This window comes from Equus przewalskii, chromosome 14, assembly GCF_037783145.1.
Source record: "Equus przewalskii isolate Varuska chromosome 14, EquPr2, whole genome shotgun sequence".
Taxonomy (NCBI): Eukaryota; Metazoa; Chordata; class Mammalia; order Perissodactyla; family Equidae; genus Equus; species Equus przewalskii.
This window is the reverse complement of record NC_091844.1, coordinates 73542442-73566703: the sequence shown is the minus strand read 5'-3', so window position 1 is coordinate 73566703 and position 24262 is coordinate 73542442. Positions and strand designations below refer to the sequence as shown.

The 24262-nt window shown below is 40.1% G+C and overlaps 1 protein-coding gene across 1 annotated transcript in view; it reads left to right on the top strand.

The window, feature by feature from the left end:
* TDRD15 (tudor domain containing 15) overlaps positions 1–16962 on the top strand; it is a 178977-nt gene extending 162015 nt beyond the window's left edge. Inside the window, exon 6 of the mRNA XM_070573196.1 lies at positions 10829–16962. The gene's annotated coding sequence lies outside the window, so the exon portion shown is untranslated. The remainder of the gene's footprint in view (positions 1–10828) is intronic.
* Positions 16963–24262: the final 7300 nt, after the last annotated feature.

Sequence of the window (24262 nt, the reverse complement as noted above, 5' to 3'; positions counted from 1 at the left end):
AACTCTTATGGCATGAGTAAGGAAATACTTTTATTTTTTTATTTCTTGACTTTTATGATCCACTAGTTTATGCTCTCAATTCAAGATGGACACAGATAAGAACAACCTATGGCACATTCTTTTCATTGGGGCTGTCCTGCCCAGGGCGTTGTCATATTTGGGTAGAGTCAGTAGGGCAGGATGCAGCTCTGCCAAAGCTCATTAAATGGCAGTGAGAACAGCATCTTGGTGTGCTGTGTGCCCTGGCCTTAGTTCTCAGAGCAGTTGGCTCTCTTAGTGGCATCCAGTCAACCAATGGTGGCAGAGTTTCTTCCACTGTGATGGGGTAGCTTTTTGTCTTCTGCAAAAGCTGGACACCCTGGAGAACAAAGTAGCTTCCAGGATCTCGGATGAGCCTCTCTCCTAAAAGGGCACATTTCTAATGGCCCTCAAGTTGGGCCATGGGTCCTGAGGGGGCCTGGTACCAACTAGGTTAGATTGTGGCCATGTGATTGATAAGCGTTAAATAAACATGGAGAAACCAAGCGTATGCCCAGTGCATAAGAAACACCTAATAATTGTCACTACCCTTTCCTACTGTTCTTTCACCCACTTCTGGATCCATGCCACTTTGTTCCCTTGGAGATGTCACTTGGCTTTTGGTTGGGGGGATGGGGAAAGCAGGGAACCAAGAAAGAGTCCAAAATTGTGATGTGTGAGCTGACCCTTGAAGACTGAATAAGAATTATTCATACAAACAAGATTATAAAGATGTTTTAGGTAGAAGCAGCTACTTAAACCAAGACAAAGAGATGAGAAATAACAAGAAGCGTATGGAGAATTCCATGGTAGTCAGTGTGAGGCAGGACTGGCTAGAATTGAGGGAAGAGAGTTAGGTCTAAATTATTGAGGACCTGGAAGGTGGTGCCAAAATCATGGACTTTGTTATTAAGTCAATGAGGAGACACTGGAGGGTTTAAGTGGTTGTGGGTAATATGGTCAGACCTTCATTTTTGAAATTTCACTCGCTCTGGCCACGATATGGAGGATGAATTTGAAAGCGGGATTCTGAGGAGTTAGTTTAGGAAGCTGATGAAGAAAGGTTGTTAAGAGACTCTGAGGCCTGAACTAGAGCAATGGGATGGAGAGGAAGAGATGCTGCTTCCGCTCTGCCACAAGCTCTTCTGCTCTGTAATTTGGCATTTCTACTGAGGTGTTTGTGATTTCATTCCAGGATAGATTGACCTCTCTCTTTCTCAACAGTGATCAAAGCTTTTTGATAAAAAGTAAACGTTAATGGTAGAATTTCAGGAATCAATAGTGATTACAGCAGCAGTTTCAGGAGAGGACAGGCCTTTTAGGGTCCCCAACATCATACTGTGTTGTTGGTTGCCCTGGTTATTAAGACCTTTCATGGCTCTGATCCAGGGTGACTTTCAGGGCTGATCTGTAGGTGCTCTGTCTCTCTGCTTCACCCCGTGCAGCATGTCTCACATCTCCAGCTAGACTTACAGCACATAGAGAGGCACCAGAGAGCCACTAGAATTTAGTCTACTATCTTCCTTATGAGGAATAGATGCACACTGTTGTTCTCTGCTTTCACTAGGAGGAGTAAGGACACATAAAATTTGCTTGTTGTGTAGCCCCATGTTTAGAGTCATGTTAGATTCTTCCTAAAATTTTAGAATCTATGCCCAGCGATTTCTTCTTATACCCCAATGTGAAAATCTCTCCACAAATATCCCTGCTAATATCTAGCATATGCTTGAATATGTCCATCGACAAGGAACTCGTTATCTTTCATGAAAGAACTTTCTATATTAGAATAATGTCTCTACCTATATTGTTAAAAAAATCTCTCTCTTTGTACCTTCCATGCATTGGATTTTATTCTATTTTCTGAACCTCCTAGAACATGACAGAACTGAAGATAATCACTGTCAATCTTCATGTCTTGCAGAGACTTCTCTTCTTGAAGGTGAGCATCCTCCATACCTGAGATTATTTCCAAAATTATGTGGTTTCTCATCTCTATACAATTTTCGTCTTCCTTTGATATACTTCTTTTTAGTGTGGGCCCACAGCTGACTCTAGCTAGGGAAGTTAGCATTCTTCTACATAATTGGGTAAACCTAGTGGGGATTATCTGACAGTGATCTGAGAGCAAAACTCTGAGGGAAAGAAGCACAGGATAGGAATAGGGGCAGAGGCAGACAGGGAGGAGGAGTCAGCATTCAGGACTGTCTCTTCCACTGCAGATGGGCTTCTGCAATGTAGCAATCGGGGGAGAGAGCAGGCTTGTGGTTAATTGCAGGCTGCCATAATCCCAGCTTTGTAACTTGTTTGATAAGAGGCACCCAAATATAAAACCTAAAGGAAAGCTTCTGAGGGGTGTGACTTGGGTTATGACATCATCCCTGAGCCAATCATTGTGACTCAAGGGATGGGGGCATCACAGTAGATGACACCTGTGTTGTCTGACTTTCCTGTAGATGAGGAGAGGGAGGCATGGGAAGCATTGTGGTTTGGAGCTCTGACAGAGTGATCTGGAGTAGGGAAGAGGCAGTCCTCAAAAGGAAGGTAGCGTTGTTTCCAGGAGAAGGGGGAAATTATGCTGAGTAGTTAAAAATCAAGTGATGTCCCCTACAGAAATTGTTTGAGGAAGAAACAGAAGTGGAGAGAGTGAGTGAAGGGAGCGCAAAATAAACTTATCCTTAAGCATCACAATTTAGCAAAGTCGTTGGAAGAGCCTAGTTTCCAAATGCCAAAGGTCTGTCCTTTCTAAACTTTTACTCTCTACTTGAAGAATGGCATCCATGTGGCACTGGGGTATGTTTCCTGAACAGCTTGTGTAAAAGCAGGCCGCTGGGAGTCCAAGGCTCTGTCCAGGATTAGATAACAGGACATTCTGGCTCTGTCCACCGGCGCCCAGATGGTGCCCCCTCTCCCTCCTGTTATGGAACTGCAGAGTAGGGATCACGTTGACAAGCTACTGAGACGATTCCCAACACTGTCTTCTAGACAGAAGCTGGAGGAGATGCTGAAGATCTGGTCCTGGCTCTGGGACCCTGGATTTTCATCCACCTTGAAAAATTCTCCTTGATTTCAGTTCACCTTAACATACCTAGAGTTTGACCTTATAACTGAATGACCACTTCAAGGCAGTAAGCAAATATCTATCTAATGTAATGTTTTGAAAAGTTGTTTCAGCCTCTTTAAGCTTAACGCCTGCCTGTACTTTATCGTAATGATTTTCTCAATACCTCATCTCCCCAGAGCATTCGTGCATTGTAAGTACCTTCTGTTTGCTGCTTAAGCTATTTATTAATCACATTCTTTCCTATTCAGCCCTAACCAGGAGGAATGACAATTTCAGACATTTCTCAGTTACCTACTGTAAATTGGCCCAATTACTATATGATCTTATAGACTATTCCTTGGGGTGTTTCACCCACTTCAGTGCTGTAATTGGTTTGCTAAGAAGGAGAAGGGAAAAAAAAAAACCCTGCATCTTAATGCTGTGCTATGGGTTTTGTTGGAGCCGAAGTTTTCTCTTAAATGGTTAAAGGAGTTTTAGGTGTATATCATTATTGCAGGAATCACGTTTAATGAACACATAAATGCTCACCACAATTTTAGTGAGAATATCCCATTTTCGACATTTATAAACCTAAAAATTGAGGCTCTTTGTCTTCCCACGCTGGGTAAGCTGTGGGATTGAAAATCTAAATTGGATGCAGTAACCATTCACTAAAGATTGGAAAATATTCCCCTCACAATCAGGGCACATGGGCATCATTTATTTTGTCTTTCTAGAAATTCCTCTAAGGCTGCTAGATGCCCAATATCCCTGCCTCTCCAACAAAAGGAGAAGCCATTTTTAAGCTTCATCACTTGGAGCATTGAGGGAACATAGTGCCCTTACAAGATGCTGGAGGCTGAGCTTCAGGGACATGTGGATGGAGGGCAGGAAGAAGAGTGTGGGTGTAAGCTTCATCAAGCAGATGAGTCCTTGGATTGTGTCCTGGGGTGGTCCTGACCACTGACTGTTCCAGGAACGAGGACACTGTGTCCCGTGGCTTTGGGACCTGGATTTTATATCGTTGGGCCATTTTTGGAAAAGAAAATTAGAAGTTGGAGATGGTACTATGTGAGAGAGTTAAGGTAGCTTTCCACTTGTCTCATTAATACTTCCAGCTTCCTTCCAAACTCAGTTCAGGTTTCATGCTGTCCAGAAAGTCATTTCTGAACTCTAGGCTGAATTAGTGACCCTGATCTAAGCTTTCAGCACCGTATGCCTCTTGGCACCTATGACATTGCATATAAATGATCTGCTTACGTCTGATCTCCTTTCCAAGGCAGGGACTCTGTCTTATTATCCTGTGAGTCCCTGGCACATGGCGCAGGACCTGGAAAGTGGGTACTTACTGCATGCCTGTGGAATCTGATGTGGGTTCAGGGCTTGGTATCCAGGGGAGCACTCTCAGCAGAACCGCAGTGAGGTTTTCATAGTCATAGACTACATGGGCTAGAGTGCAACTAATTTCTTTTCAGGTGATATTTTCTTTCTGGGTCTTTGGTATGAAGTGCAACAAAGAAGAAGGAGTGCTGTTTTGGAACATGGGCCCAGCCTGCTGCACTAGGCTTGGGTGGGCAGCCATAGCATAAGCAGGAGTGTGTGCTGGGCTTATGGCAGCAGAAAGGTCTCCTGGATGGGGCAAAGGGAAGGCAGACTGGTAGCCGGGAGCTCAGACAAAGCCCTGCTCATCAACAATCGAAGAGCTGCTGCTCCTAGGTTTGGCTTGGGGACATTGAGAGCCTCATTGTAATCTGCAGGAGCTTTGCTGCCTCCCCAGGTTATTTGGGGGCATCCCTTTATTCTTAATGTTGGAATAGGTCCCATGGAGAGACAGCTCATAGTCATTTCCTCCTTTATTAGATCATGTGGTCTTTTGGGCATTGCTATAAATGTGGAGGGATGGGTAACTAGTTGACCTTCTAAGGCTCCAATGCCAGGGTTAGAATGCCAAGTCTTTTCCTTAAAGTTGCCACTGTAATTGGCCTCATCTATTAAATGTACTGTATCATCCTTCACTACCATACATTTAATTATGCATTGTGGATGAGTTTAGATAACTTTTGCTTCTAAAAGCCTACTCCAAGTCTTCCAGCATTACTAATAGAAATCCCAAGGAATAAAGCCTATATTAAAATAGGAAATAAAAAATGCATAAACCTCACCAAGCCAATGTGATAGAAATCGTGCCAAAAACATAAAAAAGCATATGCATAATATTTTATTAAACTTAAGAAACACACATAAATTCCTCTGTGGGATCCAAGTATATTAGTAATAGACATACCATAAAACTCAGTTACTCAACAGTCATAAAAGACAGCACAGACCAAGAAAATGCTGCCATTTTAAAGGAAACATTTCAAAACGAATGAAGAAAGACATTTACTATATAATTGCAACTGGGAAAATGACAATGATGTAGTCAGTGGCCATGAGTCATTTCTGGGCATTCCAGATCTACTGGCAGCCAGAAGGTGCTGTGTTACTCAGGGTTTTCCAGAGAAACAGAGCCAATGAGATAGGTATATCTATACATCTCTATCTGTCTATCTATCTGTCTATCTATCTATCTATTCATCCATCCATATACTTATCTATCTCATTGTGTGTGTATACATATAAAAATAAATAGTATACTATATATATAAAGATATATATACGTTGTGTGTGTATATATATATATATATATATTTAGAGAGAGAGAGATAGAGATATATAAGAAATGGCTCATATGATTATGGAGGCTGCAAAGTCCCAAGATCTGCAATCAGCAAGCTGGAGATCCAGGAGAGTTGATGCTGTAAGTTCCAGTCTGAGTTTGAGTCCAAGATTGAAGGCAGGAGACTGATGTCCCTGCTTGAAGACAGTCAGGCAGAGAGAGAGAGAATTCTTTCTTTCTTAGCCTTTTTATTCTATTCAAGCCTTCAACGGATTGGATGAGCCCAACACATTGAGGAGGGCAATCTGCTTTACTCAGTCTACCAATTCAAATGTTACTCTCATCCAGAAACACCTTCAACCTTCACAGACACAATTAGAAATAATGTTTAACCAAATATCTTGGCACCCTGTATCCCCATTAAGGTGACACATGAAATTAACCATCACAGGTACTGTGCCCTGGAGTGCTCCAGTATAGAAAGGACCATCTGATTTTACAGGGTGGGTGTGTGATGTCTGTACGATACCACAATATTCAAAAATTAGATTAGAACTTTTGGGGCTGAACATAAGGTATTCATGTGACATTCGTGGCTTAATTTATCAGTATGCAGTTTTCTTCTGTCCAATATTTTGCACTTAAGTAGTTCTTCTAGATGCTTGGATATGATTTGTATTAAAATGCATTTAAAAAGACAGATGAATTGATATTGGAAGAAGGAATTTGATTCTATTGTAGACTATTGCTTTTTTCTAGGAGAAAGAGACTGAGTTAGCAAATGGAACCTGGATCCCTAAGAACCTCCTGATTCTCTGTTCCTGACCAACTCATAGAGTTACTATGAGCCTTCCGTGCTACTGTACTTGTGTACAAATTTGGAATATGAGGAGCCAATTTAGTTGGATAGGTTTTGCAGGGAATAATTACTCTTTCTTTCATCATCTTCGTCTGCCGAGCCAGAGGTATTATGGCCTAGGCCTGAGGACTAACTTTGCAGGTTGGAGGATTGAGCTTAAAAAGCAAGAATTGTGTGAGGAGAGTGGTTCTTTCCTTGTCTTATTCCACCAGAAATGCTTCTCAGAAGATGAGTCTAGATGGCTTAAGTGGCATAATGGCATTTGTATAACAAGACTCCACTAGGATAGAGTAAAGGAAGCCAGAAAATCAGCAATTTTATTCTCATGAAGCAGGGCATGTTTCTTAAACTTGGGTGCCCATAGCCCTGGGAATATTGCAAGATACAGAATAAACACAGTGTCTTCTTGAAGCACCAATTCTGTCTAATAATTTTTGGGGAAAATGATTTTATATTCAAACAGATGCTTCACTGAGTATAATACAAAATGAACAAAAATTTAAAAAATTGCAACATATGAGTTCAAAGAAGTTTTATGCTTGTTGTCAGCTGTTAGGTGTTATAACCCCTTTCCTTGGAGTATGTGTATACCTTCTTCTTTAATTAAAAAGATTTAGTTGGAAAAGATTGAGAGTTCTGGCAAAGACCATTTGCAGGTAACAGACTCTTATCAAGTCTCTTACTTGGTTTCTAGACTCAAACGTTTTGTTGATTTTGCTGTCTGATCCTGAGCAGTACACCGGCCCTCTCTTTACCTGTACCTCATTTATAAAGCTGAAATAAACTTTTGTTTGTCTAAACACTTCAGGCTGAACCAAATGATCTCTTGAACCTCTTTGAGCTCTTGGCGCTTCAATTTTCACTGGGCTTGAGAAGAGGGAAGAGCTCTTATGACATTTGAGGTAGGATCCATTTTTCTACCCCATTCAACCTTTTCAATTGCCCTGCACCTCTAGATCACAGCCTCAGGGAACCATCTTTGAAACGCCCCAAAAGAAGCTGGAACTCACTGCTGGCACAGAGCTTTTCCCTATCTCCCTTGTCATTGTATGCACATTTCTCTCTCATTGGAAAAGAGTGATGGCAACCACCCAGCAGGTGACGAGCTCCAGTCAGCCTAGTGGGGGTAGCTGTGGAAGCATGCACCTTATTAAACATAACCTGTGACAGATTGAAGTGCTGTGAACACTAGCTAAATGGTTTGGCAAAGATACAAATCCTTTTGCCAAGCAAAGTCTAGAAACTACAAATCTCAAATCCTTTATAGAACAGCTTTATACTGAGGACCTAGCTGATTTGGAGATTATAAAATGTATCACACCACTGACAGATTTTTCAGATATTTGCACAGAAAATGGATTCTTTTTAGGATTACAAGGCATCTTTGTTTTGGGAAAATCAAATGTGAGTGGAAATTTACTAAAATGTAAGAAAGACACATGTGGGTTGTTTAGGATAGTCTACTTGTGAATGCAGCTGGCAGTTTCCCACCCAGATGTAGAACTGTAGGAGCCCCTGAAGGGTCAGCTCTGTAGGCTCCTGTTTCCAGAGTAGGATAAATGTAGGATATAGACTTTACATTCTCTAACTGTTATGGTGAGGTCTTTTATGCTAAGGTGGTGACTTGGAGGTCCCAGCCTTCCTCAAGAGATAAACATCCACCGCTTCTGTATTCTGGGCCAAGTCATTATATAGTGCTGGGCCCAACTCCAGCCGTTGTCATTAGTGTCCCAGGGAGACCGCCTTTGCCTTAACTAAAAGCCTCTTCATTTATTCACTTGGTTATCCAATAAATACTTTTGAACACGTACCATGAGATCTGAAAACCTAATTCTTCCCTCTTACTCCTACAAGTAAATTTAACATACCTATTGGCATCTGTTGGTTTGAGAACCAGGGAATGTTCAGTTCCCTGACACCTTACTAGATATCACCCTATGACATCCTATGACATACTATTATAACACCCTACCACTTCCCCTATAATAGCACTTATCATACTATACTGTAGCTTCTTATTTAATTACCTGTCATCCATACTAGCCTGGAAACTCTATGAGGGCAATGATTATGTCTCCTTTCTTCATTGCTGTATCCCTCAAGTTTATAAACATTTCTGGGTACATAACAAGCACCCAGCAAATACTTATTGATTAAAACAATATATACTTTATTGTCTTTGACCTTCTGATCAATTCTAGCAAAGATATAGCAGAATTCTCCAATGATACTCATCCCATCTTCCTTGACTCCTCAATATTTTATAGATAGAGTGTAAATCAGAGGGCAAGGGTCAAGTTAGATCTACTGAGAATGTATGTTTGGCTACTACCCAGCATGAGATGTGATGTCAGGGAATTAATTTGACTTCAAATGACAGCGAGACAAAAAACAAATACAACTTATAAGTGTGCTGTTTTGAGACTCAGTAAATAACAATCCAAAGGCTTTAATATTTTAATGAAATAATACCCTTCTCAAGAAAGTTAGAGTCATTGATCAAATTCTAGAGTAAAGCCAGATATTTTTTGCTATTTCTTTTTCACTTTCGCACTTTCATTCAGATGATAGTAGATTTGGTAGAATGAGAAGAAATACTAAACATACAAAACAATTTTGTTCTAATAAATTCTTACTTAGGCTTGTGGTTTATTCCAGAGTGAAACTGTATCATCATCTTCCTGTGGAATATGGAACTGTATGGTCAAAACAACCAACTTTGCCTTTAGCAAATTCTTGTGGCCTGATGAAAATCTAAACAACGCAGTTTAGACCATTTTGTCTATACATACTGACTAGTTAGAAGCAAAATATATGGCACATACATTTTTATGAGCAATTTGCTGATAATTGTATTGTTTGAAAAATGTAGCTGAATTTGGGGAAATAATGAAAATTGTGGGACTTAAGGAAAAAAATGTTGAACCATTCTGCATTTGTCTAATGATTATGAAAATCCTTCCTCTTTTTTTCTATGCACAAGGCCTAATGGATCCAAGCTGAATAGATGATTGCGGCCTTTAAAGACTATTGTCTCAGTGGGAAACACACATATAAATCTGGAATTACAGTACATTGTACTCTGAGAGAGTTTTGTGCAAAGTATTGAGGGAACACAGAAGAGAACTGGACTTGTGTAAAAGCTGACATCTGAGCTAAGTCTTTGAAGCTGAGTGGGAAGTCTCCAGATAGAAAGGAAGGGACAGGATATTTTAAGCAGAAAGCAAAAAATATGCAGACTTGAAGTTATCAAAGAGCTTGGTGTACTGAGGGATGTCTAGGGGTGTGCTGCAGCTGGAGAGGAGTGGTGATCTCATGAAACTATTGAACAGTGAAATTTACAAGAGAGATGGAGGATAAGGTGAGAGAGGTGGTTTGCTCTGATCTGTGAGGGAACCTGAGTGCCAAGATCATGAGTAAAGTGGGCAGATGATAAGAGCAAAGATAGCATTGGGAGAAGATCATGTGGAGATAGCAATATTAAGGAATCCCGGCAATTCTAATTTAGATAACAAGACCTTTTATATGCTAAAGTAATGTTTGTGAAGGACACCACTGACAGGACAAGTTATCCTAATTAGGGGTCAGAAAGGCTTTCTGGAGGGGTTAATACCTGAAGGATAAATAGGAAGAGCCAGGGAAAATAAGGGAAGAAACTATTCCAGGAAGAGGAACCATTCTGTAGAAAGAGATGACTTAGGGAAGGGAAAAGGGAGGGCAGGGAAAGGAAGGAGAGGGAAAGAAAGGAATGAGAAGAGAAGGGAAGAGGAGGGAGGGGAAAAAAGAAGAGAGGGGAGGGGAGAGGGGAAAGAAGGAGAGGAGAGGAGACACCCAGAACTGAGAGTAGTTGAGTATAGCAGTCGGAGGAGTTGGAGGAGATGACCTTTGAGATGAAAGCAATAGCTAGATCAAGCAGGTCCTTGTGAGAATCTCAGGATGGGGGAACTGTTGAAATATTGAAAACGGAGGTGATGTGATCAGGTTGTAGTTAAGAAAGATGACCCCAAAGAGTTGATTGGAGAATCTGTGGGAAGCTAAGAGATCAATTAGTTAGCTGTTTCAGTAGTCTAGAAAAGAGGTGATTAGCTCTGTAGAGAAGAAAGTGAAGATAGGAGTGAGCCCATAGAGAGCAAGAGGTGCCAATGTCAAAGGGCAGACAAGCTTCATGGGGTTGAAGATTGGATGTGGGAGGGGTCTCTGTAAGATAGTGTAGTGCTCAGAAGGCAATGTCTAAATTATTTTTTTATTTCAGAAGTGCAGTGGTTCTTGGCGATGATAAATTGCCCACGATGTGGAGATGGGGAAGAGAAATGGAAGAGAAGGTGCCCAAATGAGAAGGACATGGACTGAGTGAGTATATTATTGGAAGGCCATCCATCTCGGCCTGGGATAGCTCTAGATAGAAAAGAGAACTGTGGGTGAGCTGCTGCAATCTTTATTGACTAAGACATAATATGGGAGTGGATAGATCATGATGAGGAGGAGCAGGAAATGGTCCTTAAATAAAATGACACCAGTCTAGAAGGAGCAGAGGGTTTTTACAAGAAAAGAGTGGAAAAATAGTCCAGAAATAGCACTGAGCAGCTAGTAGAGGATGTACAAGAATGATTTGTGTCAAATTAAGAGAGAGGCAGAAGTGATTCCTCAGAAAAAAGCCACATTTTACGTAAGACAAGAAAGTGAAAGTGGCTGTCATTGTAAATACCTAGACCATGTGGACCAGGATTGGGGTTCTGGAGAACACAGATTTAGTAAGGAAATGAAGAGATGCAGACTGGGTAACTAAAGTTAATCTGGATGTGAGGCTTTTGGGTTTTGATGGCTATAAGGTTTCCAAACTGCTGGAGGACAGAGTTGCTCAAGCTTTTAGAGAAGATTAGCTATATACTTTTATTAAATGTGAAAATAAGGGACTACCAGTTCCCCTAAGTAGATTTTGTATATTTAGAGCTGGAGACATAGCTTTGTGGTGCAGCCAGTTGGCTGTATATCTGAACACACATCAGGGATGCGAACCCATAGGGCATCTCTGGGGGCCTGTGTCCTGGGAACAAGCTGTTGTTTGTATTGCTGACCCCTCAAATTGGTGTATAATGATGATATATCTAGATATGATGTTGCAGTAGCCAGGAAAACTTGCCCCACAAAGATTTTTACTCCAGATCTTTTTCAGACACTTCCTCAGCAAAGATACATTTTCTCTTTTTATGCATTTAAAGGAATAAGCTCTAACCTTGAGGGAAGACAGAATCAAAGATCTGGCAACATTTATCATAAATAATGAATGAAAAAACATTAAAAAATTAATTGGGAAAAATTAAGTATCAGTGTAGTATTTGTGCAAATTGGCTCATGGGAGTTGTGGTAGGTTTGCCTTGCTGCTGAGCTGTCTGCATGAAATTCTCCTTCCATGGCACTCTCCAGGCTCTGCTTAGGTTCTCCTCCTCCCTTGCCAAGAGCTCCTTCTGTTTTCCTCCTCTGGTCCCTAAGTGAGTGTTCTTCAAACCTCAGCTCTCAAGCTTGAGAATGCTTTCAAAGGTTTGTCCTTCAGACTTTTACTATTTATTTCCAAATCTGTATAGCCCATTCCTTTCTCTGACCCAGAATCCAGACTCTTACTACTAGAAGCAAACATATAGAACACCTTTCTTGGAAAGCACAATATCATCTCAGCAAACTCATTTGGAATCTCAACTCATTATCTTTCTTCCCAAACTCCCATTCTCTCTCAGGGGTGCCATTATTATCCTGGACATTCAGGCCCCAAATATTTCTGTATCTCATTTGTACTGTTCCTAGGTCACACTAGTTTTTTCTTAGCAATCCTTTTTCGATTTGCTCTTTTCACTCTTCCTCTTTTGATTCCACTGCCATATGACCAGTTTCTAATTCCTTTTCCTTACTCTCAAATCTATCCTGCTCACAAAGCCAATCTTTTTAAAGCACTGAGTTAATTTGTCCCTACTGCATTAAAAAATCCATGGAATACTCTCCCTATGCCTCTCTGATATCTCAATTTTACATTCTTTCTTTTTTTTTTTTTAAAGATTGGCACCTGAGCTAACAACTGTTGCCAATCTTTTTGTTTTTTCTGCTTTTCCTCCCCAAATATCCACAATACATAGTTTTGTATATTTTTTTTTAGTTGTGGATCCTTCTAGTTGTGGCATGCGGGACACCACCTCAACATGGCCTAATGAGCAGTGCCATGTCAGCGCCCAGTATCCGAACCGGGGAAACCCTGGGCTGCCGAAGCAGAGCACATGAACTTAACCACTTGGCCACAGAGCCGGCCCCACAATTTTACATTCTAAGGCCCAGCTCGTACTCTGCCTCCTCTAGGAAGCAACAGTTTCCACCCAAAACTCCATATCTCCATCTTGGCATCTGCTTCCAAAGAACCCAACCTGTGAAAGTTGGTGCTGGAAGTGGTCCACAAAAGCAAATGATAAGATGAGGTTTGGGATCACTAGCCACCAAGCTGCAATAAAGACCCAATCACTGGTGCACAGACAACCCGTGGCAGTATTCCACTTGTTAAACTTACACTAGTGGTGAAATGATGATGGTGAACTGGTGGGAGGGAATGTACTAGCACACAGGATGTAACAAGCTTTTGAGAGCAATGTATGAAATGAGTAAATAGTCCATATAGGGTGGTAGGATTGGGTAGCTATTGCTAAATGCCACTGATGCTTTACAGGAAAATAATGAACAGCTTCAGGTAATAGAAAGCCAGGTATGAAAGCCAGAGGGCACCTTTGGTTGCATACAAAGAAGGTCTCCTTTCAAAACCAAGAACTGAGCTAGGACTTAATAGTGATAGCGGCTGAATTACAAGACTGTTAAATGCCCAACTGTGGCAGGTCTGCTTTGTTGAAGTCCACCTAGAACCAAGAATATTGCCTAAAGAGGTGGCTAAGTTCCTAGGAAGAAGGACCCTGTAATGCCATGGCATAAATGCACAGTAATGGTTGCCCCAGTCCTTCTCCAAAGAGAACTAAGGCCATTTATGTGGGTAAATATACTCTGGGGAAGGGGAATGCCAAGCCATTCCAGGGACTGTTGGGCACAGAATTTGAGTTGATATTGATACTCAGAAAGCCAAATTATATGGTCCTTTTGTTAGAGCAAGGGCTCATGGGGTCTTGTACAAGGTCTGGTGGTCATTGCCTCATCCTCAAATATACGTTTGAGTGGCCAGCCTGGTGGCACAGTGGTTAAGTTCAGCACGTTCCACTTTGGTGGCCTGGTGTTCGCTGGTTTGGATCGTGGGTGCAGACCTACGCATTGCTTCTCAAGCCATGCTGTGGCAGGCATCCCACATATAAAGTAGAGGAAGATGGGCACAGATGTTAGCTCAGGGCCAGTCTTCCTCAGCAAAAAAGAGGAGGAATGGCAGCAGATGTTAGTTCAGGGCTAACCTTCCTCAAAAAAACAAAAAATATATATACATTTGGGTTTGACATACTTGGCAGTTGGTACAACCACCATATTGGGTCATTAGTCTGTGGGGTCAAAGCTACCATACAGAAAACCTCTAACCTGCTCCTCACCCTTCTCCACCCCTGCAACCAAGATAGTGAATCAGAGCCAATATTGCATTCTAGAGGGGATGGTTGAGATTAGTGTCATATTTAAAGGACCTAAATGATACAAGTAGTGGTCTTCATCGTATTTCCATTTAATTCATGAGTCTAGTCTCTGCAAAAACTAGATGGAGCTTGGCAAAGCTTGACAAAGTCCTAGCCCCAATAACAACTGCCTTGCCAGATGTGTTTTCTTTGTTAGAGCAGATTAATATAGCAGCAGGTACATGGTACACAGCCATTGATTTGGTGACCAGCACTTTTCTATCACCATCACAAAGAAAGTTCAGAAAGAGCTCACATTCACATCATATGGAATGGATAATTGCATGCATTTATAATTTTGCTCCAGGGCTGTGCTAACTTTCCTGCTCTCTATCACAACATAGGCTGAGGAGCTCTAGACCAGTGCTGTCCAATGTACATAAAATGTGAGCCACATAGAATTTAAATTTTCTAATAGCCATATTAAAAAAGTAAAAGGAAACAGGTAAGTTAATTTTAATATATATTTTATTTAACCCAAGGTTTCCAAATATTATAATTTTAACACATAATCAATATAAAAATTATTAGTGAGATTTTTTTACAGTTTTCTGTACTTCTGTTGTGTTTTATGCTTACGGCATATCTCAATTAGATGTTACAGTTTCATGTGATATACTTGATCTCATAAAATTTACAGTTGAAAATTTTCACTGTAGATTCAGATGCCCAGGTTGTTCCAAACGCACTTAAAAGTTGACCAAAAACTGAATCAACTACTGAAAAGAATAATTTTCCTTTAATACCTGTATCCACATTGACAAAACTGATTTATCTTTCTTGAAGAATTGATTTGACTTTGCAGCAAATGTCTGTCAGTTTCGAAACTACAACTGTGAAAATGAAGTAAATTAATTCTTTTGTCAATCCAGTATTATTAAAATTGAATTCAAAGGGGTAGTACATAAGTTGAAAAACAACTCTAAATTATTAATATCAACAGGTGTTCTTCATATTTTTATTATGGTTTTTGCAATCAATTTACATAACACTGTCGATTACACTTAAAATTTCTATATTAATTCATGTTGGAAAACATGTAAAATCATTATTATTTATTTATATTACAAAAAGTTGCAATTTCAACATAAATTGCATGCACATGTAGCTAGGTCACAAATAAATGTTTCCTTTCCTCAGAGCTTCAAAGTTAGTTTATTCATATGCAGTGTGATATTAGTGAGAAAATGTAAATTACATTGCCATTTTTTGTCTTTGATTATTGAATATTTGGCAAGGATTCCTTTTTTTCTCAAGGAGTTTATAGTTTATTGGAATTGGGGTTTATAGTTCAGGAAATCTTTGTACAACTCTTTCATGACTCAGCCCATGAGGATAATTAAGTTCATTGTTTTCTATTTTTTTCAAAAGTTTGATAAAATGGTGATGATTTTTGTACATATATATAGTATGGTTTTAACAGTTATATCAGGGGTGCTTTTCTTTACAATTTGCTTCAGAAAACTAACCACAAATATTTCCAATATGTATCGTATAGTGGGATAAATCAGCAAGGGAAAAATCAATGTCTTGTTTTAAAATTCTGGAAGATCCAATTTGGACTTAACATAGTTGGAGCAATATCCATAGTCACAGAAGCTAATTTTTCATACCTATATAAAATTTTTCTTTGGCATATGTGAAACGTTTAAAATATCCATGCCATGAGTGTAATTTTTTAGGTTGCAAGTTGGTATTTTTTTATAAATTTGGAAGTCAGATTGAGACAAAATATACCAAAGTATTTATTGGGCCATGTCTCCTAATATTGCATGGCTCATCTAACGCTAATGAAAAGTGCTTGCAGTGTTTCAAATTTTGAATCAATTTTTGATAACTGTCGGAAAAGCTTATTATTCTAGTGATAATTGGTTGCTTAATTGATGATCTTTCACTTTTTGTGAAATAACTTTTTTATATTTTTCTTAATATTTCATAATAAACTTTCTATAACTGTAATTTTTTACCATTTCTACAACTAAAAACCATTTTCTATTTTGTGTGAGAATCCAAGACATTTTATAGCTGGCCAACCTTATAAGCTCAGATCCTGTTAAGACTAACAAAATTTTTGTTGGATATTTAGTTCTGATTTCAGGTAACTAATTTTGTTTATTCCTTTTTTGCTGCTGTGAGGAATCTTCTTATCAATTTTACTGTATATCATTGGCTGAAAACGTCTCCCTATTGCTCACCTATTATCTTAAAATTTTTCTTACAGAATGAACAAGCAACTTTTTTGTTTTTCTTTGCTGTAGCAAATTGCAATTGCCATTTATCATGAAATTTATGTTGTACTTTCTTGCAGTCTCTTTTTTTCTTTACCTTTCCAGTTATAGTACTGGCTTTTGCATTTTCACTCAGTCTGCAACAGTAATATGCCTTCATTTTGATTTTAAAAATTTATCCATATTTATTTCTTTAAACTAGAAAAATAGTTTAATTATATTACAATTAAAATCATAATAAACAATTTAATTACCAGTTACATTTTATATAGGTATCACTGTAATGTGTACTGATTACAGAAAATATTCAAATGAACACAACATTACACTCATGCCTGGAGAGTCATTTGTACTTAATCAGTTTGTTGACATCCACTAGATCCATGATGTGTTTCTGTGTAATACGAGGAATGATGCATGTCCCTGAAACATGCTGTGCAATATAACAATATTATATTACTCTATGCGATCTTTAACATGACATGTAATCCTACCAAAACAATAAAGTATGTTTAACAGAAAAAGTCCTTCACACTGTTTCAGTCTTTTAATTCAAAATGCATTAAAATGAAAAATTCAGTTTCTCAGTTGCACTAGCCACATTTCACATGGTCAATAGCTACATGTTGCTAGTGGCTACCATAAGCGACAACACAGATTTAGACCTTTTGGACATCTTACAGACCATCATATTCATTCTTGATTTAAGTGACATTATGTTGATTGAACTGGATGAGAAAGAAGTAGCTAGCACAGTAGTAAGACACATGTTCCAGGGAGTGGGAGAGAAACCCTGCAAATATTCAGGGGGCTACCATATTCATAAAATTTTTTGGAGCCAAGTGGTCAGAGGCATGGCATGGCATCCTTCCAAAAGGAAAAGAAAAAATTATTATGTCTTGTACTTTCTGACTTGAAGAAGGGAGCACAATAACAATGCCTGGTGGTACTCTTCAGTTCTATTGACAGCATGTTCTGCACACAGAGCTGTTACTCTGGCCCATATACTGAGTAATGCAAAAGTCTGCCAGCTTTGAGATGGCCCACCCAGAACAGGAAAAAGTTCTTCAGCCCTGCCATTTGGGTCATATGATCCAGTAGGCCCTATGGTGTTGGAGGTATTGGTGGGAAAAGATGCCATATGGGGTTTGTAACAATCTCCAGTGAGAGAATCACAACACAGGCTCGTGGGTTTCTGGAGTAAGGCCATGCAATCTTCAATGAAGAGTTGTATGCTTTAAAACAAGAAAAGCTCCCGGCTTAGTACTGGACCCTAGTAGAACCAGAATGCCTAACAATGGGATGCCAAGTGACCATGTGGCTGGAATTATCCATTATCAGCTGAGTGCTGACAGACCCACAGTTATAGGATGGGTAGACCCACACTCCATTGCAAGATGGAAGTGGTGTGTTTTAGGTTGCGCATGAGCAGGACCAGAGGGAACAAGCAAGTTCATGAGCAGGTTGCCCACACCCCCATGGCATCCACCACTGTTGCATTAATGGCCCTCCCTCAGCTCGTGCCTGTGGCTATATGGGGATCCCATACAAGCAGTTGGAGAGGGAACAAAAAGTCTGATCTCTGTTTACAAATGGGCGAACTCGTTATGTGGGTACAAGCCAAAATGGACAGAAGCTACATGATAGCCCCAATGCAGCCTTGAAAAACAGCAGTGAGACAAAATTCTCCTAGTTGTAGGAGTTTTGGATAATACACGTGGCCATCTATTTTGTATGAAAAAGAAATGGCCCTAAGGTTTAATATTATGGACTCATGGGCAGTGGTGAATGGAAACAGATTGAAAGATCAGGAACAAAGAAGTCTGGGTTAATGACAAGTGGATATATGAATGGGAGTTGTCATGATGTGTGAGTTGTCATGATGTGTGAAGATTTTTATAGTGTACATTAATGCCCAACAGAGAACATCCACCACAGAAGCAACACTAAACAAGCACATGGGCAAAATTACTCAGCCAGTTAATATTAGCCACCCTGTTGTCAACCAGACTGTCATCAGCCACCTCCATGTTGGCATGATGGACACATGAACGGAGTAGCTGCTGTAGCAAAGATGGAGGATACACACGGGTTCAACAGCATGAGTTCTGACTTACCAAGAGTGATCTATCTACAGCCACTGCCAACTGTCCAGCCTGCCAGCAACAGAGACCAATGCTGAACACTCAAATGAGTACCATTCCTTGAAAATGTCAAGTGGCCATTTGATGGCAATATGACAACATTGGGCCCCTTTCATCCAGAAGGCTAGAACTTCACTTTCACAAGAATAGGCACATATAACTTGCATAATACGCCCTTACTGCCTGCAGGGCTTCAGCCAGCACCACTATTCATGGGTTTTTGTAGACATAGATCCAACAATATGAATTCCAGTAGAGGGAGAGAGAGAGAAGAGATAAATATTGAGAATGCTGCATTCCCAGAATTGAAAGGAGTTCAGATGCCTGGAGAACAGGAGAAAAAGTTAGCAAAGTGGAGTTGGGAGATGAAATTGGAGAGGTCATCAAGGAGTAGATTATGAAAAGCCTTTGTAAGCCATACTAAGAAGTTTGGGCCATATGGATATGGGTAGTAAAGGAAGGGTTTTAAAAAGGCAAGTGACATAACCAAATTTGCCATGAACTCCTTATTATCTTGGAAATACTTCTCACCTTATTTGTTGAGAAGAGGAGGAATGTGAAGTTCTGGACTAAATTACAGTCTCACGTGAGCCAGGCTTCTGTCCTATTTATCATAGAAGAAAGCCCTCTCACGTTTATAATGAGACAATTGCCAAGATTATTTTTTTCCAAGTAACAAAAACATACAAATGGGGGGGTTGTTACCTGCTCATATTTGTAAAACCTAAGAACGGAATATAGAAATGCTCAAAGAGCATGTTTGAATATATTTCTCTGTAAAACATGACAGAAAGGAGTGATTATTTAAATTGGACAGGACTTTGCATTCCTGGCTCCTTGGTGGCAATGCTTTTTGTCTGAACTCTCTTACTAGAAAAATGTCACAAAGGATAAAAAATGAGTCCAATAAGTTTTATTCAATTTCAGAGTCTATTATATATTCTGTTTTACACAAAGCATGTAATTTTAAATTTCATAGATAGGCATACTGAGCATGTGCTTGGTAGATATACAGCTGTTTGTACGGGTGAAATTGAAACCCTCCAGGGAGGGTACATTAATAATTCCTTACTTGTAAGACAGAACAGCCGTCTCATATTCCAAACAAAGCCAGGCCAGCCAAAAGTGATTCATGGTCATTTATAAAAACTGATTACCAATCACCAGATCTTAAAGCCATGGCAACCTTTATTTTTCAGTCTCATAAACAGTAAAGCTCCCTTTTGTTAAACACGAGAGACCTTTTTCCCACAGAGGAGTTACTAAATGCAAAAGCTAATTTTCCACGTCTGGCAGCATGTATGAAAGCGGATGAATACATATATGATAAACATATGTTTCAGTAGAAAGAAAATATCAATGTGCATATATTTATGTAGGTTTTCTTTCACTGAGCTGTTGATCCAGTCCTTTGTTTTAGCGTCCCAAAGGCAAAATTTTTCCTGACGGGACAGTTTAAAATATTCACTTCATTAATCTTAGATAAAATCTATATTCATATTTAGTTTTAATGGTTCTTCTGAACAAGATATCAAAATAGTACTTTCTGTACTTAATAGTAGGAAACAAGAGATTCTAATAATTCCTGATTTGTAGCTTAATCTCAATGCTTGGTGAAGACATTAGATAAATCACTCATCAATTTTTGATCACCTAGGAGTCCCAAGGTATGGGATAGAACCAGCATGACTCTGTGACTAAGGGGTCCTGCTGGAGTCCCTTTTCCCTGTTTCAATGGTTGAGTGACAGCCAAGTAGATAAGAGAAAGTAACAAGGTCATTTCTCTCTTGGCCTTCATTTACTCTCTCAGTGTCTGTTGTGGGCTCCAGTGAGAGAGTAACTTCTCCAAGGTCAGCTTGAAATCCTGGAAGTGTGTTCACCCATCATGTAGTCAAAAGTGCTGGTGAAGTCATGTGAAATCCAACACTCAGTAAAGGGATAGACAGAGGGTGAGGAGATAGATAGCATAGGCAAATCTATGTTTATTTCCCATAATGTGCATAATCGCTCTTGCTTTTGGAGGAATTCCTTAAAACATTTCAATTCAGAGTGAGCCAAGGGAGTTTAAGAAACAATTAGTCCTGAATCAGATGATATTTTGGGCCATGTTTGACGGTGACGTGGCCACAGCTGAGCAACGGTTGAAATCATATTTACTTGCTGATGTCCACTGGTACCTTTGAGCCCTCATTTGATGAATAAGTAATCTCATGTTTTAGGCCACTTGGCTTCTCCTTCTCAAACTCTTGAGTCTTACTTTTGAGCACTGGCCCTTCCAGAGCCCTAGGACTTTCCTGACTAGGTCTTCATTAAAGGAGTTAGCTCCAGGTTCATTGTCTGTGGGCTCCTGCTTTGTTATGTCTTCCTTGTCCTTTGGCCAAGTGCTGCCCGTTAAAGTGATCCTGAGTTTGAGCCTTGTTTACTTCTATAATAGGATTGAGTCACTCTTGTTGCACATCTTGACTGGTGTTATCATTAATGGTATATTGACTACCTCAGTCAAAAGTGGCCGGGCTCCTGTTGTCTTGTCTGCTTGCTTGAGCATTTTTAGGTTAAACTTGAAAGAAGGATTAGTTGTGGGGGAAAAATTAGTTCAAAAATTCCAGTTCAGTTTTGGCCATAAGAACAATCTTTATTTCTTGTTCTGCACCAAATATATAATCCCTCCTGGGTCTCTTCTAAGCTGTGTAAGCAGATAATTTCCAGTTTTTCAATGGCATTTTTAATAGTTGCCTTCTGGAATTCAGCTTTCAAGGGATTTCCTGATAAGAGCTATGTAATCAGGATGGAATCTCTTATTAAAAGGACTTTCCTTTTCCAAAGCTTGAAGAAAGTCTGTTTCTCCCTTCTCAAATTATCAGGCTATCTATCAATAATTGAAGGTGAGATCGAAACTATGACCTTGGCAGGTAGTGCAGAAGATTTGCAGAAGTTGTTCGATAGTGTGAACTAGTTTTTAGATTATGTGTTTTTTAACTATATTAAAGGTAAACTTCTTTTGACACTCTTCAGGATCCTGGGAACAGGTTCTTTTATTCAAGAAACATTTCACTTCTTCAACAAACAGTACTATGGCAGTATAGGAAGAGAATGAACTGAGAAGTTTCCAGCTGCGCTTTCATACTGACTGTCCTTGGCATATTACCATAGAGGGGTCCATCTTTGGCCTAGTGTCTCACAGTTCTGAGCACACTTCCAAGTTTATCCCAGGCCTAGTGCATACAGAACTTCATCTGAATCATCTGGGGAGTGTACTAAAATACAGATTCCAGACTCCAAGCCAGATATATAGTCCATATCTATATGGAAGGACTTGGAATCTGTGTTTTAACAAGTTCCCTAGATGATACTTATGCAAGCTGCATCAGAAATTGTGGCCAGAATCCTGTCTCCTTAACTTGCTAACATGACCTTGGACAATCTATTTAACCTCTGAGTGCCTCTATTTTCTCATCTGTAAAATGGCAGGTATCAATAGTGTCTACCTCATGGGTAGTTGAAGGGATCATGTGAGTTGATACATGTAATTAATATATGTTAAGTGCTTAGACTAGTATTTAGGAAGTGCTATGTAACTATTTTCTATAGTAGTATTGCTAGTGGCCCTAGTGGTCTAGTGGTTAAGATTCAATCCTCTCACCACTGTGGCCTGGGAACCACATCATCCATCTGTTGGTTCCCATACTGTGGCTGCTATGCCACTGGTATTTAAAATGCCAGCAGGGTCACCCATACTGGACAGGGTTCAGCGGAACTTCCAGACTAAGACAGACTAGGAAGAAGAAACTGGCCGCTCACTTCCAAAAAAACCTGGCCATGAAAACCCTATGAATAGCTGCAGAGCATTGTCTGGTAGTGCCTGAAGGTGAGAGGTGCAAAAAGACCAGGCAGGTTCTGCTCTGTTGTATAGAGCGTTGCTAGGAGTTGGAATCCACTCAACAGCACTAAGAACAACAAATTTCTAGTAGCAGAAGACTTAGCCTATAAAGATTTCCCTATGGACTCCCAGTTGTGCCCAGTTTTAGGGCTAGCCAGTTATCATGAGGTAAGGTCTCTCATCTTGTGCTTGACTGGGTTAGGATAAGCAGAGGCCATGTTGTAAGCCTAGGGGGCTGAGAGAGCACAGGGCAGTAGACAGAATGTGGTGCTTGAGGCCAACTTCAGTTTGAGTCCTCCTAGTAGCCATGTGACCTAAGGCAGGAGCCTAGTTCCCTGGCCTGTTAAATGGAAGTAAGAAAATTAACATACACTCTGTTCATCTTTTAAGGCTTATGTTTTGAAACAGGTTGCTAAAATAAGACTTTTCCTGTTGACTAGGTTTTGATATTGTGTCCTGCAACTCGATAGAGAGGAGAGAGACCATGCTAAAGAGTGACTCCACAATGAACTGGCCATTCTTGGCCATCGCATTCCTCAAAGTTATATAATGGAAGGCAAAGGAAAGAATGGAGAGTGAAGAATTCTTTGGAGAAAGAGTGTTAGTATGCTGTGCATTGCCTCTCTCCTGTCTTCTTCTCCCCTCAAAGTCAAGTGGGCAGGGACTTCAGAGAATGATCCAGAAAGCTTAATATATGTCTCTTGAACTTGGGGAGGGAGAGGTGCTGGAATATGACGCAACTTGAGAAAGCCCTAGTGAGAGGCTGGCTGGAGTCCTTTGCCGTGACAGAGCAGAGACAGGGTTACAGTGGAATGAGCTGCCCTTCCACCACAGAGGGGCAAAGGGGCTTATTTACCGTGGGCTAGACGTAGACCCTGGGACAGAGGGGTCATGAGCCATCTTGCAAAAGCAGCCTGGGCATGAGGGCATCCTGTTAGGATGTGATATGAGCTCTGTAGAAAAATCCTGAGTGCACCATTAGCTGCAGAAGCTGTGGAGGATCATGAAGATCAGCTGGGGATGGCATCAGGGGATCTTCATTCAGAGCATGAGGGCTGGGAGTGGAACCTCCAAACATCCACAAAAGCACCCCAGTAGAGAAAGAATCGAGTGAACATTTGGACAACTGCTACAGCCAAGGGTACTAATACCAGATTATATACGTGTGCATGACAAGAGAGGCCTTTTCTTGTCTTTCTTATTGCTTCTCCCTTCCCTTTATCTGACTTTAGAGAGGCCAGAAATGGTCAGTAAAGGAAGATGTGAGGCAAAACCAAATCCAGATGGTCCATGCTCCCCCAATTCCTTTGTGTAGATTTTTGAGCCTGGGACAAACCCAAGCTTGGGGAGGGTTGATATTAAATGATGGTTTGAAACTTTAATATTGGACTGGCCTGGAGCTCTCAAAATCTTGAAGTGACTGTAAAAGCTATAGGAACTCTCTAGAATTTTATCCAATGACAGAGAAGACTGATTCTACAGAGTAGATTTGAAGAGTCAGCAATGAGACAAAATAAATATACTTTTGACTTGCATACTTTCACAAAACCAGTTAACCTTTGTAACGTTGCAAGAATCAAAGAAGCTAATGGGTGGGAAATTTCTTTGAATATTGTAAAGTGTACATATTTTGAAATATTGGTTATATATGCTTTTAGCTATTACTGAAAAAAAATAAAACAGAAAACACCTAGTAAACACCTACTCAATGTAAAGAAGGCCCTGTGTTAGATATTTAGAAAATATAGAGATAAGTATGACACTGCCCTGCCTGCAGAGTGACAGTTGCATACCTGACAGTTT